Raw genomic sequence first — 16824 nt, 5'->3', positions numbered from 1 at the left:
ACACAATAACACAGCTGTGTTCTTGAGTCAAAATCGTAGAAGACAGAGTACTGAGTACATTTTCTGAGTTAAAGGAGACTAAATCAACATGGCAATTAAATGGGATGTGGGAGTCTGAATTGGACCCTGGAGTATAAATATAAAGTAAGTGCAACAAATATTACTGGAAAAATTACTAAAATGTGGAAGTGAACTGTGGATTAGTGGATATCTTTGTTATATTTCCCAACTTGATTAGTGTTCTATGGGAGGCAAAATTTGTACATACCTAAGAAGATGTATGATCCTGAGAATTTAGCCAGAGAATATTTCACCAGGTGGAAATACTGGAGATGAGAAATAGTTTTATATGCCAAGGCTGAAAATTTTGGTTCTTTCATATTTTCTCTAAATTCTACCTGTAAAATGCTGTGTTCTTATCTTACCTCTTTACTCAGCTAATAATAGCCAGCTGAACATTCAGCATTCTGCCTCAAAATTTAATTGTTCAAATCCAAAAGTTTATTTAGTACATTTGCTGTTTCTAAGATACCACCCACCATGGTTTTACAAATTGTACCACCACCAATAGCATGGGCCACCATAATTCCAGCCTCCTGAAAAGTCTCCATCCATTTTCCCAGTCTTGACCCACCACCGAGCCCCAGTGCAATGAGGATTATTTTCTATTTTTGCTACAGCACCACCCTACTTTGAAGTAGCAGTGTCTACATTAGCTCCCTATTATCATGATAAAGCTGTTTTACAAACCACCCTGACAGGCAGTGCCTTAAAGCGTCTCCATGTATTATGCCGTGTCAGGGGTCAGCTGGATAGCTTTACTGATCCCATCTGGACCCCCTGGTCAACTGCAGCTCCTGTCAGTGTCTTTGCTGATGGAGTCTGGGCTGCCTTGCTCATCTGGGGTCAGCTGGCTCTTGCTGGTCTATGAGGGCTAATATGCCTGGGCTCTCAGCCACGGGTCCCTCATATCCTCCATCCCAACATGCATGCCATCATGGTAAGCTCAGAGGATTCGAAAGAGAGCAGGCATGATCATGTCGGAGGGCACATGAAAATTCACATGCTCTTTGAAGTTCTTTACTCATGTCTGACTGGTCAAAGTAAGTCATGGGGCTGAGCTTAAACCGGAAGGAACAGGTGTGCTAGAGCCAATGAGTGGATACAGAGGAGACTTTCCCTGGGATCTTAGCGTAGGTAATCTGCCACTGATATGCAGTGAAGGGGGCACTGAACCTCAGTGTGAAAAGCGTGATCATTTCCATGGGTAGTATTGGTGAATCTAACATCTATATAGGGAAAAAAAAAAAAACAACAACATGAATCTTGCCTACAGCCTCACACTGGAGACAAAAACCAGCCTAACTGGACAGAGTAAAATATGCAAAAGAAAATAACAGAGTTTCTAGGCACGTCTCCTCTGACTGCTTCCCATCCTTATTATTGGAGTTGCCTCTAGAAAACATAGATCAGTTCATACAATTCCGTTTCTTAAAAATATGAAACTATTCACTTCAAAATAAATTTCAATTGATTGCAAATTGAACGCATAACCCTCAAAGTCCTTCAATACCTAACCTCAAGCTATGAACGCTGCCCCAGCCATCTCATGCACAGGTCACACCAGAAAGCACCTGTTTTTTCAGAGTCTTTCTATGCATCTCTCACGTTTCCAGCTTTCTCTGCCCTCTCCAACTGGTGAGACATTAATTCTGATAATCAAACAGAATAGACTCTTGGGGCTTCCCTGGTGGCTCAGATGGTAAAGTGTCTGTCTGCAATGTGGGAGACCTGGGTTTGATCCCTGGGTTGGGAAGATCCCCTGGAGAAGGAAATGGCAACTCACTCCAGTACTCTTGCCTGGAGAATCCCATGGAAGGAGGAGTCTGGTAGGCTACAGTCCATGGGGTTGCAAAGAGTTGAACACGACTCAGCAACTTCACTCTCTCTCTCTCTCATAGACTCTTGAAACCTTCCAGGGATTCCCCAAAACCAAGCAGAAGGAATCCCCTCTCCTCTGTCTGTGCCCCCAGGATCTGACTCAGTCGCCCTGTCCCCTCCTGTTCTCTGTGTGCCCACAGTGTGGCTCCTTCAGCTTCCCACGTCCCAGCAGTGTTCCCGCCTCCTACTGGACAGCCAATCTGTGCAAGGAAGCAACCGATGGAGAAGTGTGAGCGGAAGGGAAAGATAGGAAGGAAAACCGAATTAGGAATTTCACAACAGTTCAGGTGCAAAAATTATAGAAATCAATTTTCACTGCAAAATAAAGGTGTTGTTAGAAGGGAGGATTACCGGCCTGGATGTCAGTGTTATGACACAGTATGAGTGTGTTTTGCGTTTGGCCACTGCAATCATTGCTGCTGTTGCTGTGGTCTTCCTTTTACAAGGCTTGGTGTCAGTTTACCTATCTCTCATAAAAACAAAATATAGGGTGTAAACTGTGTGCGAGCTGTGAGCAAATGGCGAATCAAGATACAATGTACCTGGATTTGGAGAAACGGGAGTTCACTAAACTTTCACATTATAGTGTGAAATAAATGTTGACACTTGGTTCACAGTCGTGGCCACAGTTGCCCTCTCAGTTGCTCACTCATGTCCGACTCTTTGCATCCCCATGGTCTGTAGCCCACGGGCTCTCCTCTGTTTATGGAATTCTCCAGGCAAGGACACTGGAGTGGGTGGCCATTTCCTCCACCAGGGGATATTCTTGACCTGAGTCTCCTGTGTCCCCTGCATCACAGGAGGAGTCTTTACCCACTGAGCCACTGGGGAAATCCGATGGCCATGGTGTCTCCCACTTTTAACTCTGCAGATTTCTAAGGACTGGTTGGGACAAGCACGTTACATTCTTAATAGACCAAGTCATTTAAGTTCCAATAATCATTTAAACTAGGTTTCCTATTGAGTCTCTTATTTTCATTGTCACTGTGGGGAAATAGTCTAGTAAGAGTAGTGGGGAGTGTCGTTCTGGAGGTCTTTCTAGACATGATGGCTGAGCTTGGCTGGACAGTCCAGAGGGAGTGTTTCAAGCCTTCAAACCAAGAGACTTTTGCTTAAGACATGCCCATAGGCATCTGTTATGATCTCACAGCTAGTTATACTTGGCCAATCATAGCAGCTGGGATTAGTAACTCAGGTTATGTCTGCTGCTCAGAATGAGCAGAGATGAATTTCCTGGAATATTATTAGTCTTGAAGTGATTTTCCAGGCCCTCCATGACAAAGTTTACTTATTTTTAAAGCAGTCTGTAGTATATTAATATTTACCTTAGTAATCATTGAGGGCTGTTTTACGCTTTTCCCCTATACGTGATTTAAGTGGAGCGAAATGCCCTGATTGAATATGCTATGATCATTTGTATCAGGGCTGCCCCGGTAGTTCAGCAGTAAAGAATTTGCCTGCCAATGCAGGAGCAGCAGGAGTAGCGGGGTTCAATCCCTGGGTCAGGAAGATTCCCTGGAGGAGACAGTGGCAGCCCACTCCAGTATTCTTGTCTGGGAAATCCCATGGACAGAGAAGCCTGGAAGGTTACAGTCCATAGAGTCACAAAGAGTCAGACACAACTGAATCAACTTAGCAAGCACACACACATAATTTATATAGGACTTAGACTGATCTTGCCAAACTCTTTTGTTATGATTCAAAAACATACCTTTTTCCTGGACAAAGACTCGGCTTCCTTCTCCTTCTGCTGGCTCATTGTGACTGGTCCACGGCCAGACACGACCCCTGGGTGAGTGTGGACTCTCTGAGCAGGATCCGCCGGCTTGGCTGTGCAGGGATCTCGGGCTGTGCGGGCCCCTCCTTTCCTCTCAGGTGCAGGTCACGTGCAGGAAGCCTTCGGGCTCGGATGAAACAGCTCTGGCCACGCCGTTAGTGAGAGAGTCAGTAGCTTATCCTTCTCAATGGTGGACCAAGCTCTTGACAATCACAGAGGGTATCTGCTCCTGAAACACAAGCAGTTCTTGCCCCACACATGTTGTTGTATTTGGAGGATTTCTCATTCTTCCAAAAAGATATGCGGGGTTTTAGGATGGCTCTTTCATTTTGTTTTCATTGAAGAGTAGTCGATTTACAATGTTGTGTTAGTTTCAAGTGTACAGCAAAGTAATTCATTTTATATATAAATATGCATAATTACAAAATACTGAGTATAGTTCCCCGTGCTATACAGTAGACCCTTGTTGCTCATCTATTTTGCATATAGTAGTGTGCATATTAATACACATATATGTTAATCCCAAACTTCTAATTAATCCCTCCCTTTAACCCTTGGGTAACCTTAGAGTCTGTTAAATAACCTGTGAGTTTATTTCTGCTTTATGAATAAGGTCATTTGTATCACTTTTTAAGATTCCACATATAAAGTGATAACATATGATGTTTGTCCTTCTCTGTCTGGCTTCCTTGACTTACTATGATCATCTCTCAGAATACCAGGTCTCCATTCTTGAGGAATCTGAAATCAACCCTGGCCTCCCACATGGAGTGAAATACAAAGGGTGAGCGTATGCGTGCTTAGTCACCTAGTCGTGTCCAACTCTGTGCAACCCCATGGACTGTAGCCCACCAGGCTCCTCTGTCCAGGGGATTTCCCAGACAAGGATACTGGAGTGGGCTGGCATTTCCTACTCCGGGGGATCTTCCTGCCCCAAGGATCGAACCCATGTCTCCTGGGTCTCCCGCACTGGCAAGTGGATTCTTTACCACTGTGCCACCTGGGAGTGGACACTCACTGATGCTGTGGAGACAACGTCTGTGTATACACAGCCCGAGAGGCTACGTGTGCACCCAGGGCAGGGGAGGTGAGGTGGAAACACTGGGTGAGCAGAGCTGGGCGGACAGAAACTCCCCAGGACACTCAGATCCATGAGCACGCGGCCACCGCAAAGCAGCCAACACCACTCCAAAGCCAACCCCACATTTTAAGGGAGAATTAAACAATAACTGCTCCAAGTTTATTCCTGCTGACTCAATAAAAAAATAATTCCACAAGATACATATCTATTGGGGACTCTTAGGTATAAGCTAATTATAGATCACCCAGAGCTTTACAAAACCCCAAGCAAGTACCAATAGACTGGAAATTTCATATTGCTCTGATATGGAATGAGAGAGAAAAGAGCTGAAGATACGTTTACTTGACTACATCTAATCATCTGAACATCATTATATAAATGGCAATTCTAAACCACCAACATTTTTTGAAAAGCTGTGAAAAGTAATTTTAAAATATCAAGAAGATGTATGGACAAAGATGTGAGAGATGTGTGGTGTGTGGATGTGTGGTGTGTGTGTGTGTGTGTGTGTGTGTGTGTGGTGTGTGTGTGTGTGTGTGTGTGTGGTGTGTGTGGTGTGTGTGTGTGTGTGTGGTGTGTGTGTGGTGTGTGTGTGTGTGTGTGTGTGGTGTGTGTGTGTGTGGTGTGTGTGTGGTGTGTGTGTGTGTGTGTGTGTGGTGTGTGTGCGTGGTGTGTGTGTGTGTGTGTGTGTGTGTTAGTCACCAAGTCGTGTCTGACTCTGCAACCCCATGGACTGTAGCCACCAGGCTCCTACATCCATGGGATTTCCCAGGCAAGAATACTGGAGTGGGATGCCATTGACTTTTCCAGAGGATCTTCCTGACCCAGGGATCCAAACTTGGCCTCCTGCATTTCAAGCAGACTCTTTATTTCATATACTCTCTCTCTATATATATATCATATATTATATGTGTGTGTGCTGCAAAGCACAGCTCTGAGACTCTACAGGAAGCTGGGGCAGCTGAAGCTCCCTGTGCCCAGGATGTTTCCCAAAAGGCTAGAAAAGAGCAAGGGTCACCCTGAGATGGAGCCAGGGGCAAAGCAGCAAGTAGTTTCCTGGGATGAGGCCAAAAGGACTTAACATTGAAAAAAAAAAAAAAAAAGAAACATTGCCAGGCTGTGTCTTAGAAGAGGGGAAAAACTAAGCTGCAAGCCACAGGCCAGTGGGCTCAGGCTGAGTCCTGAGAGCTCCGGAAGAGAGGGGGTGGGATGGACTTGAGGCTGAGAAAGAGAAAGGTTCCATGTGGGGCCCGTGAGGGTAGGGCCTTGCCCAGGGACTCAGTCTCTCTATAAAGTCTCTACAGGTAATTTCTGGTCAATGTGCTGTGGAGGATATTTTCAATTCTTTTCATGAACCACAGTCAAGTTGTGTACCTCAAATTTTAAGCACCGCCTATGAAGGAAAGGGACAAATGAGGATCCCCCACTTGGCAAGACTTCAGAAAACATGCCCCAAAAAATGTCCCATAAAAACGCATGCATGCTGACGTACATGTGCAATTAAACCAGATGGAACCGTCGCCGGACATGGGTTGCTTCCGAGTCCTAGCTACTGTAAAGCTGTCAGCCTCCAATTAAAAATAAACTTAAAAAAATAAAAATTTGAAACTGTTGAGATTCAGCTTTTTTACTTACAAAATTTCACATGGTTTCAGGCTAATCACTGAAGATCTCTGTTGACACAGCAAGAGGCAGGGAATTCTTTTTGGCTCTGATCTGATTAACATGTATTAATCAGCATTGCAACTGAAGAAAGGTGTACCCCATTTCAGGCGCCTAAACCTACAAGGAATCATTTGACTTCTGAAGAACACATGGCAGAGTTGAGAGCTAAAGGCGGAAACTGACAAGATCATTTTGAGTTTTTTTTTTTAATATGGTTACTAATGTGCATGTAAAGAGTTTTGTTTTTTTTTAACTGTGTATTAGTGTGAATAAATGAATGACCAGAAGTAGAAAAGTTGGGTTTCTTTGGCTACAAAGAATGTGTTCATCTTGGAGAAGCGTTAGTCTCTTAGTCATGTCCAACCCTTTGCAATCCCATGGATTGTAGCCTACCAGGTGTCTATCCATGGGATTCTCCAGGCAAGAATTACTGGAGTGGGTAGCCATTCCCTTATCCAGGGGATCTTCCCCATCCAGGGATCAAACCCAGGTCTCCTACAATGCAGGCAGATTCTTTATCACCTGTGCCACAGGGGAAGCTTGGTTGGGTTTTCTGTATACTTCCCCGAACTACTCCTAACCATTTGTGAAAATCAGCATGGGGATAAACTTGGAAGGCTGATCTAATGATTTAAAGTAAGGTGACATTAATAAATAAACGTGGTTGTTAATTATGAGTAAACTGAACATTTTAATTTAAATGCAATTTAATATAAAATTTTGCTTCATTCAACATTAGCGGCATTGGGTCATATTTAAAGAAACAGAATTAGAAACATACCAGCAATAAATATTAGTTGACTCCCTTAAGACACGTCCTAGGGTTTGACAAAGACCTTAGCTTTAGATCCGCGGCAGCTGGCATTCTGCCCAGATAACTTCTAGAGACAGGCTGAAATTACTGGACATCTGAAGACCCACAAGTGGGGCCTTGGGAAAGAAGATCCTGGTCTTTGGCTCCCCTGGGATCCTCCTCAGCCCTGGAAGTCTGGTGAGGCAGAAAATGCAGAGACAAGCGTGCTCTGGGATGTTAAATTTAAAATAAATAAACAATAGAAGCTTCAGGGAACTACAAAGCAGGCAGCAGTGTTTCCTTGATAGAAAATCTTTTGAAAAGCTTGACAGAGGCCGTAAAACTGCCCGGGAACAGAACTGGCGGGATCTCCTTTTAATTTTTGAAACTGTTTCTTTGATACTGGAGTATAATCCATTTACAGTTTGTGTTAGTGTCAGATGTACAACAAAGTGGTTCACCTATACATGTACATATGCGTGCGCCTGCTAAGTCGCTCAGTCGTGTCCAGCCCTTTGCGGCCCCATGGACTGCAGCCCGCCAGGCTCCTCTGTCCATGGGATTCTCCAGGCAAGAGTACTGGAGTGGGTTGCCATTCCCTTCTCCAGGGGGGTCTTCCCGACCCAGGGATCGAATCCATGTCTCTTGCGACTCCTGCACTGGCGGGTGGGTCCTTTACCACTAGCACCACCTGGGAAGCCCCACATATACATACATCTATTCTTTTTTTAAAATTCTTTTCTCATTTAGGTTATTACATAAGACTGAGCAGAGTTTCCTGTGCCATACAGCAGGCCTTCGCTGAATACTTATTTTATGCATAGCTTGTACTTCTTAGTGCCAAACTCCCAATTTATCCCTCCCCCTACCTGTCCCCTTTGGTAACCGTGTTTGCTCTCTATGCCTCTGAGTCTGTTTATGCTTTGTAAATAAGTTTATTTTTACCTGTTTTTAAAGATTCCCCATGTAAATAGTATCCTATGTTATCTGTCTTTCTCTCTGACTTACTTCACTTAGCATCTCTAGGTCAATCTATGTTTTACTATCGATCAAGTGAAAACGCCAGATCTCAGAAAAAATCCACCCCATCCTGTGTGCACATGCGTGCATGCACACCCCCAGAGGCACACACTGAATCAGCATGTCACACTGCAGACTTGAGCAGAAGAAGAGATTGGAGAGCCACGGAGGTCACTGGGCATGGAGGTGTGGGAGCGGAGGAGGATGTCTCATCGAGGCCACATCTGGAAGAGAGATGCTGAACCACGTGTGCAGTGCACGTGGGGACAAACTCAGTGTGGGACTGTGAACTCACCCCCCTTCAGAAAATATGAGGTCATTAACAGCTAACGGGAGAAGCAGATGGGAGCTGGATTGAGCTATATTGCTATATTGTTAGAGAGCCATACATCCATTCCTCCGAGGGTCTTGGAGGGAAATGGTCAGACCACAACCCCTACCCCCTGGAGTGGAGACTCAGGTCCGTCCCCCACTCTCCTCTTGCTGGGGTTTTCTCAGCTCCAGGAGCTCCTGCCAGGTGCTGTCCTGGGGCCAGAACTCAGCCTGTGTCTCCTGGCACGTGTGGGAGACCAGTCCCTTCCACACCCTCACCTGGGCAAGTGCAAAGATGGAGGCTGCTGGGAGGGGCTTATCCTCATGTAAAGGCACATATGTTAATTTGCTCCAGTCCTGTCTGACTCTTTGCAACCTCGTGGACTATAGCCTGCCAGGCTCCTCTGTCCATGGGATTCTCCAGGCAAGAATACTGGAGGAGGTTGCCATTTCCTTCTCTAGGGGATCATCCCCACCCAGGGATCGAACCAGTGTCTCTTATGTCTCCTGCCTTGGCAGGCAGCTTCTTTACCACTAGCACCACCTGGGAAGCCCACACAGAGGCATGAGGCTAACCTTTCTTAAAGCCCAAGAAGGTGCTTCCAGAAGTAACTAAGTTTGTGTCAAGCTGTCCATAGTAATGGCCTTGTCCATGTAGAGCTATGGGTGCTCATCCTGATTGTCTGGGTCTGGGACTCACCTGACCTTGTGTTAAGATCCAGCACTCAGAGTTGGGGAGCCCAGGAAAAGGACACTGCTCACCTGAGGACTTGTTGTAAGCTGTGTTTGCTACACATTTAGCAGGCATGAAACGGTAAGGAAACTCTCTCATCTGGTGGCAAGAAGACAAGAGAGAAAGTCAAATCACACATCTGAGCAAACGATAAATATGGGAGCTGGTGAGAGGAGTGTCAAATGCATCTTGAAGTATATGGTTAAGATCGTCGAGAAGATCAGAGAAATGAAGAGAAACTCCACTTGGAGAGACCCCGGTAAGGCACTCGACGGACACGGCTGATCCCAGGCAGACATGGCAACCTGGGGATTCAAGAAGGGAGAGTCAACCCAAGGACAAAGAGAAAAGGCCCAGCGCTTCATCCATGGAGGAAGCTCTGGTGAAGACAGAGAGGGAGCTTTTCTGAGGTTACCTCAATGTGTGTAAAACATGAGACTCTTACTAACATGCCCAGTGTTAACAAAATGTTGCAAGGGAAAGTCTAAATGCATTCAGATGAGATTACTTCCAGGTGGGACATAGTCACGGTTCGGCTGACTCGTGAAGGGTGGACAATAGTGAAATCAGTGTGTCCAGAGGAGTGGACCAGAGACACGGAGTCAGGAGGCCCAGAGGCCGTTGACACCCCCAGAAACCCGGGGTCTGTGGTGGGGGCCACAGAGAGGAGTTCAGTGTGGACAAGTGTCAGCAGGCAGATGGGGGAGCAAGGCTTGCCTCTTGTACTAATTCTGAGGAACTGATGGGTTTGCTTGCTTGCGGTATGCAGTGAGGGCAGAGGGGTCGGGTGGGACCCACAAGTTACTCTGGAGGCATAGCATGATGAAGAGAGTGGACAAGAGTGAGGGAAACAGCCCCGGTCCTCCTCAGGAGGATTTCTGCCGTGTCCATGGAAAAGTGGTGGGCAGAGAACGCCGAGCCTGGTGGCAACAGTGGAGAAGAAGCACCCAGACCCGGGGGGCACACAGGTTCCCGGGAAAAGAAGGAAGGTGGAACTGAAGGCAACTGTCAGATCTTGAGCAGGAATGTCCAGAATCCTGGTGAATAACATCGAGAGCTAAGTAGACATGGAGAGCGAGAAGCCTTGGTTTCCTGTTTGACACAGTTGCAGGGACATTCAGACAGACGCCTGAAACCTACCAGGATGAAGCTAAAGATGGGAAGTTTAAGTTGTGCTGGGGACTTAAAGGGGAGGGGAGAGCAGATGCCTCAGACAGGTGGTTCCCAGACCTCAATGCACAGACATCACCTGGAGGGTGCATGGAAACCACCCCCCCAAAGAGAACGTAAGTCAGCAGAGCTGGGCCAGGGCCGGGAACGGGCATTGTTGCTGCTCATCAGAGCACCATGCTTTGAGAATCGCTGCCTTAGAAAGTCAATTACAGGGACTTCTCCCCATGGTTCAGTGGCTAAGACTCTGCACTCCTGATGCAGGGGGCCCAGGTTCAGACCCTGGTCAGGGAGCTAGATCCCTTGTGCTGTGACTAAGAGTTTGCACGCGGCAACAGAGGCGGCCTGAACGAATGAATAAGGACGTGAGTTGCAACAGGATGGGCTGTGGGAAAATAACTGAAAAGCACCAAGATGTGGGCATCCTACAGGGAGTTGTTCTCAGGCTGAACCACCCATTAGAACCCCCCGAGGAGCTTACAGATACCAAAACAGACACAGCCCCTGCCCTTCCAAGAGAAAAGAGCTCACACACACACCCTGCCCTGAGGCCCTGGTTGAGTTGGCCTTGTCCCAAATGGTGTCGCTGGAATTCTTTAAATTCTCAGGGTCATTCTAACATCCATCCAGGGTTGAGAACTGCTGATTAAGGAGATGAGAAGAGAGAGAACTATTTATCTATTTTCTAAAGAGGCAGATAAGGACCCAAGTTTCCTGGCATAACTCTAATTCTCTTTCCTTTCCTCAAGAAAAGCTCATGAAATGCAATTGTTTTACAGGTGCCCCAACTGAGCTATGGGCAACTAAGAGGAGAAATGGTTTGCTCTTGTGACACGTTTAAGATATGAACAGTAGATGAAGCTTCAAGAGCATCAGTGAGCAGGAATCCCCTGTTTGTCCAGTGGCTGGGAGTCCACGATCCCAATGCAGAGAACACAGGTTTGATCCTTGATCTAGGAACTAAGGTCCCTCCTGGCATTTTGGCATGGCCAAAATGAACTTATCAACCAAACAGAAATAGAATCACAGATGTGGAAAACCAAGGTGTGAGAGGGTGCAGGGAAAATTTGGGAATTAGAACTGATATATAGACACCGCTGCTACTGCTACTGCTAAGTTGCTTCAGTCGTGTCCGACTCTGTGTGACCCCATAGACGGCAGCCTACAAGACTCCGCCGTCCCTGGGATTCTCCAGGCAAGAACACTGGAGTGGGTTGCCATTTCCTTCTCCAATACATGAAAGTGAAAAGTGAAAGTGAAGTCACTCAGTAACCCCATGGACTGCAGCCTGCCAGGCTCCTCTGTCCATGGGATTTTCCAGGCAAGAGTACTGGAGTGGGGTGCCATTGCCTTCTCTGATATACACACTACTATATATAAAGTAAATATATCAGAACATCCTGTGGAGCACAGAGGACCGTACTCAATACTCCTATAGGGCCTATATGGGGACAGAATCTAAACAAAGACTTGATATATGTACATGTATGACAGATCCATTTTGCTGCACAGCAGAAACTAACACAATATAGTAAATCAACTCTATGCCAATAAATTTTTAAAAATTAAAAATAAAAGCATCAGTGTCCAGCCCCCCTTAAGCCATCCCACCCCAGAAAGAAGCCACAGAAGCAACGTGGAAATTGTACAGAAGGGTGCCTGTTGTGGTATCCACCATAGAGTAAATACTAAGGGTAATCACTGATTTTCTGATCAGATGAACAGAGGTGACCTGGAGCTGAATCTAACTCAGCCATCAGAAAGCGTGTGTTTCCTGCACACGGGGAGGCACTGCACTGTTGCTGAGTTGCTGTTTGTAGAGCTGGGAAAGCCCCTACGGAGAGGCGGACTCCAGGCTCAGTCAAGGCTCCCAGCTGAGAAGCAGGCCCGGGGCTGGATGGTCTCCCACACACCCCGGCCCTACAGGTCTCAATCACCTGATTTCTGACTCTTCCTTTCATCCATCCTCGGAGACAACTGAGGACATTTTAACTGATTGACATGCTGCTATTGAATCTGAGAAAAGGAAAACCAGCGTATTAGCAAACCTGCCAAGCGTCCCCCGTTTTGACATTTTCCCTCCATTCACGTTCAAAAGTAAGGGTACTTAAATGAATAAAACTGCAGTTTCAGCATTCAGAGCCCATAGACTGTGAGTACCAGGCACACATTTTCAGCAGTCAGCAGTTCTGCTGGGTTGAATTGGCCACGTTTCAAAATACACATTTTTGTTAAAAAAAAAAAAAAAAGCCCCTAAATACATTCATGAAATGATTTATACTCTTTCCCACTAACTTTTAGCTGCCTCCGCAGTTTCACACAAAATGCCCCGTGCTGGGGATGTAGAAGTAATAAATAGGGAGCCCTCCCGTTCCTCCCCACAGCTCCTGTCCTGGAAGTGGAGCTTGAAACCTTCTGACACAACAGAGACTAGAGGGCTATATCTACTGCCTGCAGGCAAGCCCAGTGAGTTTTGACCTGGAATAAGCATTTAGCTGAAGGGATGTCCCAGACACAAGGTGGTGGTTGTTGTTTAGCCGCTCAGTCGTATCCACCTCTTGCGACCCCATGGACTGCAATAGGCCAGGCCTCCCTGTCTTTCACCATCTCCCAGAGCTTGCTCAAACTCATGTCCATTGCGTCCGTGATGCCATCCAACCATCTCATCCTCTGGCCTCATTTCCATAGATGTAGAGGAGGCTGGTGGACTCAGCTGCATTTTCTAAGTCAGATTCACCACAATGATCTGGGTGATGAGCATAGGCTAAAAAGTCAGGGGCTTTATTAAAATTAAATCACCAGTTTTGGTTCATTAGTGGCAAGACATGTACCACCCGAGTTCACATTGTTAAGAATGAAAGGGAAACCCGTGAGCGGAAGAGAGTGTGGGGGAAATCCCTGTTCCTCCCATGTAAGTGCTCTATAAACCTCAAAGTGCTCTAAGAGTAGACTTTGGATACAGTGGGGAAGGAGAGGCTGGGGCAGCTGCAGAGCGTAACACTGAACATAGACATCACTATATGTAAAATTAAGTAGCCAGTAGGAGTCTGCGGTAGAACACAGGGAGCTCAGATCCAGGGCTCTGTGACAACCTAGGGATGGGATGGGATGGGGTGGGTTGTGGGAGGGAGGGGACATATGTGTTCCTATGGTTCATGTTGCTGTATGGCAGAAAGCAACAGAATGTTGTAAAGTAATTATCCTCCAATTAAAAATTTTAAAAAAAGAAGAAAAGGGGGAAAAATTGTCCATTAATTTAAAAAACAAACAAAAGCCCCAAATAAATCATCCACTCTGAGTAAATGTTGTATAAAATTCATCTGACTATTTTTTTCGAAGTGCTGACCTTCCCTGAAAATCTTTTCATCACTTTAAACTCTTGGTTTACTCGTGGTCATTTTCATTGTGGACCACCCTGTAAGCTTGCTTCCTGCTCTGCAACCTGTGGGCTCTTCAACATATGGGACACAGTGGAGCTCTAGGAGGTGAAACATCAGAAATAATGTTAGAAATGGTGTATATGATCATTCAGAGTAAAACAGCCATACAGAAGGTAGAAAGGTGTGCTCACTGAATGTATCTTCATCCTGTTTAACTGGAGTCATGAGAAAGAATTTCAAAACACGATTAACATGCATACTTTTTAAAAACTCTAGCACAGTGGAAATAGGATGTAAAGTTCTAGAAAATCCCACATTTCACACTTTATTTTGAAGTCTTCCTGGTGGCTCAGCTGGTAAAGAATCTGCCTGCAATGTGGGAGACCTGGGTTCGATCTCTGGGTTGGGAAGATCCCCTGAGAAGGGAATGGCTACCCACTGCAGTATTCCGGCCTGGAGAATTCCATGGACTATAGTCCATGGGGTCTCAGAGAGTCAGACAGGACGGAGCCACTTTCGCTTTCGTCTCGCTTCTTTGCTTTGGAAGTCTCCGCGGGCCTTGATCTTTTGTCCTCAATGGAATTTCTCTTCCACGTGTCACTGTGCTTGTAGTCAGTGCCCAGGGAAGGTGACATCTCTGCAGTGTCCCTCCCACAGGGGACCCACCCAGACACTCACCCCTCGAGGAGTCCTGCACCCACCTGCAGAACCCAGCCCTGGGGTTCTGAAATCTAACTGGACAGTTTGCTCTCCAGTAGAGAAGGATGAAGACAAGGTCTGAGAGAGTAAACTCTTTGACTTGGCTGTATTATGGGTATAAAACAGAAATATCCGTAAAAGTAGCTAGAAAAGATCCACAGTAAGGATAAGCAATAAACAATAAAAGTACAAAGGGAAAGTACTGGGGAAAGATGGCAGTTGTTCAAAGTCAGAAAGCCTGGTTGAAATGGACCTGATGGTGGGAAAAGCCATTCATTCAGCTATTTGAGGAGCAGCCCTGAACATTTCTGGAATGCAAGGGGAAGCATGCAGGAATCTCAGGGCCGGAGGAACAGTGTGAAGCCCCTCGGCCCACTCCACAAACGCCCTGAGCATTCCAGCAATGACTCCTTGCTGGTTGTTACGACTTGGTTGATTGGCAGCTGTTATCGGCACTGTCCCACGCGGCTGAGACCCCTTGCCCACCGGAAGTCTTCCTCACCCCATAGGCCTGGGAGAGACAAAACTGTCCTTGGGAAGAACAGCTCTGCAGAGGGAAAGGATTCCACCAGAGGCCAGGAAACGGCCTTCGTGTGCAGCCCAGGGCTCTGTGGCTCCTGGTCTGTCCCGAGGCCAGCCTGGAAGTCCTTGTCAGGCTGCACAGTGGCTGGTGTTAGACACAATCTCCTGAAAGCATAAGAAGTTTTGAGGACTGGAAATTGTATAAATCCATAAGGAATTTTTACTTTTTCTTGGAAGGCATTTGTCTCCCAGTATCTTGGAACTAAATAGTCTTCTTGTCATTGTGACAGTATGGCCTTCTAAATCCAGGAGTTTAAGAGGGTGTGTGTGTGTGTGTGTGTGTGTGTGTGTGTGTGTGTGTGTGTGCAGTGCACAATTTCCCCTGGTTTCCTCTGAATTCTGCCCCCTCTCTCCCCTGTTAGGCAACAAGGATCTTCTGCTCCAGTTCTTCTCTTTCTCTTCTCCAGAGATGCAGCAAGTTAACTTCCAGATTGCCACTCTGCCTGGTGTCCATGCTGACATTTTATTTTTAGCATAAAGCATGGATTTTGTGAAGAACTGACTCATTAGAAAAGACCCTGATGCTGGGAAGGATTGAAGACGGGAGGAGAAGGGGACAACAGAGAATGAGATGGTTGGATGGCATCACCGACTCAATGGATCTGAGTTTGAGCAAGTTTCAGGAGTTAGTGATGGACAGGGAGGCCTGGTATGCTGCAGTCCATGGGGTCACAAAGAGTCAGACATGACTGAGTGGCTGACCTGAACTGATGGATTTATGAGAAACCTAGAGAAGGTTGAGATGACTGGCTATTTACCAGCCTGGGACACCGTCCTCACGCTGGTGTCTTCTGTATTAGGGACTTGCTGTTGGATAAAACCATGAACCCTTCACCTCAAAGCTGGTACCCCAGGGAAAGAGGCAGTGGTGCCAGAGAGAAGGAAGAAGTGAGGAGGGATTGTTAGACAACAATAAAAAAAGACATTCTCGCAGAGTGGGCAATCTAAAGGAAAATAGCTAGAAAATATTTAGGCATCCAAATGTTATCCATCACTTTCACTCTAATATTCCTTCATGGGCCTTCCAGGCACAGTCCTGGGAAGGCATGGCTTTCCGCATCAGAGTTGCCAGCATCATCTTAAATGACCGTTTCCTTATGTGTCTTCTTACCTGAATCCTATTCGCCCTCAGTTCCTACCCTGATCTCACCACTCTTTCACCAACATGTGGAGATTACATTGTTTTTTGTTTCTGTGCCCCTCGAAAGGAGACTACATCCTCCAAACTGCAGCTCATCAAACTTCAAGAATTTTTCATCACCTCATATCTTTTATCCAAAACAACTTGTTACCGAGTCCAGGCTCATCAAACAATAGACCAAGAAATCAAGTGGTTGGGATAAGAAATAGCATAGCGACTTTATTTAGAAAGCCAGCAGACCAATAAGATGGTGGACTAGCATCCTTGAAGAACCATTCTGCCTACGTCAGAATTCAGGCTTCTTTCACACTACACGGGGAAGGAGAGTGGTTGGTTGTGGCAAACTTCTTGCTGCCTGAACCTTTTGTACTTGTAGCTGCTCAGGCAGGTCTGGTCACACAGTTCCTGTAAGCCTCCAAGACAAATGTTATTTTCTGTTATGCAACCTTTTAAACTGAAAATTGTTTTACTTTTAAAGGTCGGACACTGGAGAATGGGCTGCCCTGTGTCTTTCAGAACATAGAGAACAC

The sequence above is a fragment of the Capra hircus genome, chromosome 20 (genome assembly GCF_001704415.2).
Source record: "Capra hircus breed San Clemente chromosome 20, ASM170441v1, whole genome shotgun sequence".
NCBI lineage: Eukaryota > Metazoa > Chordata > Mammalia > Artiodactyla > Bovidae > Capra > Capra hircus.
Note: the sequence above shows the minus strand (reverse complement) of the source record.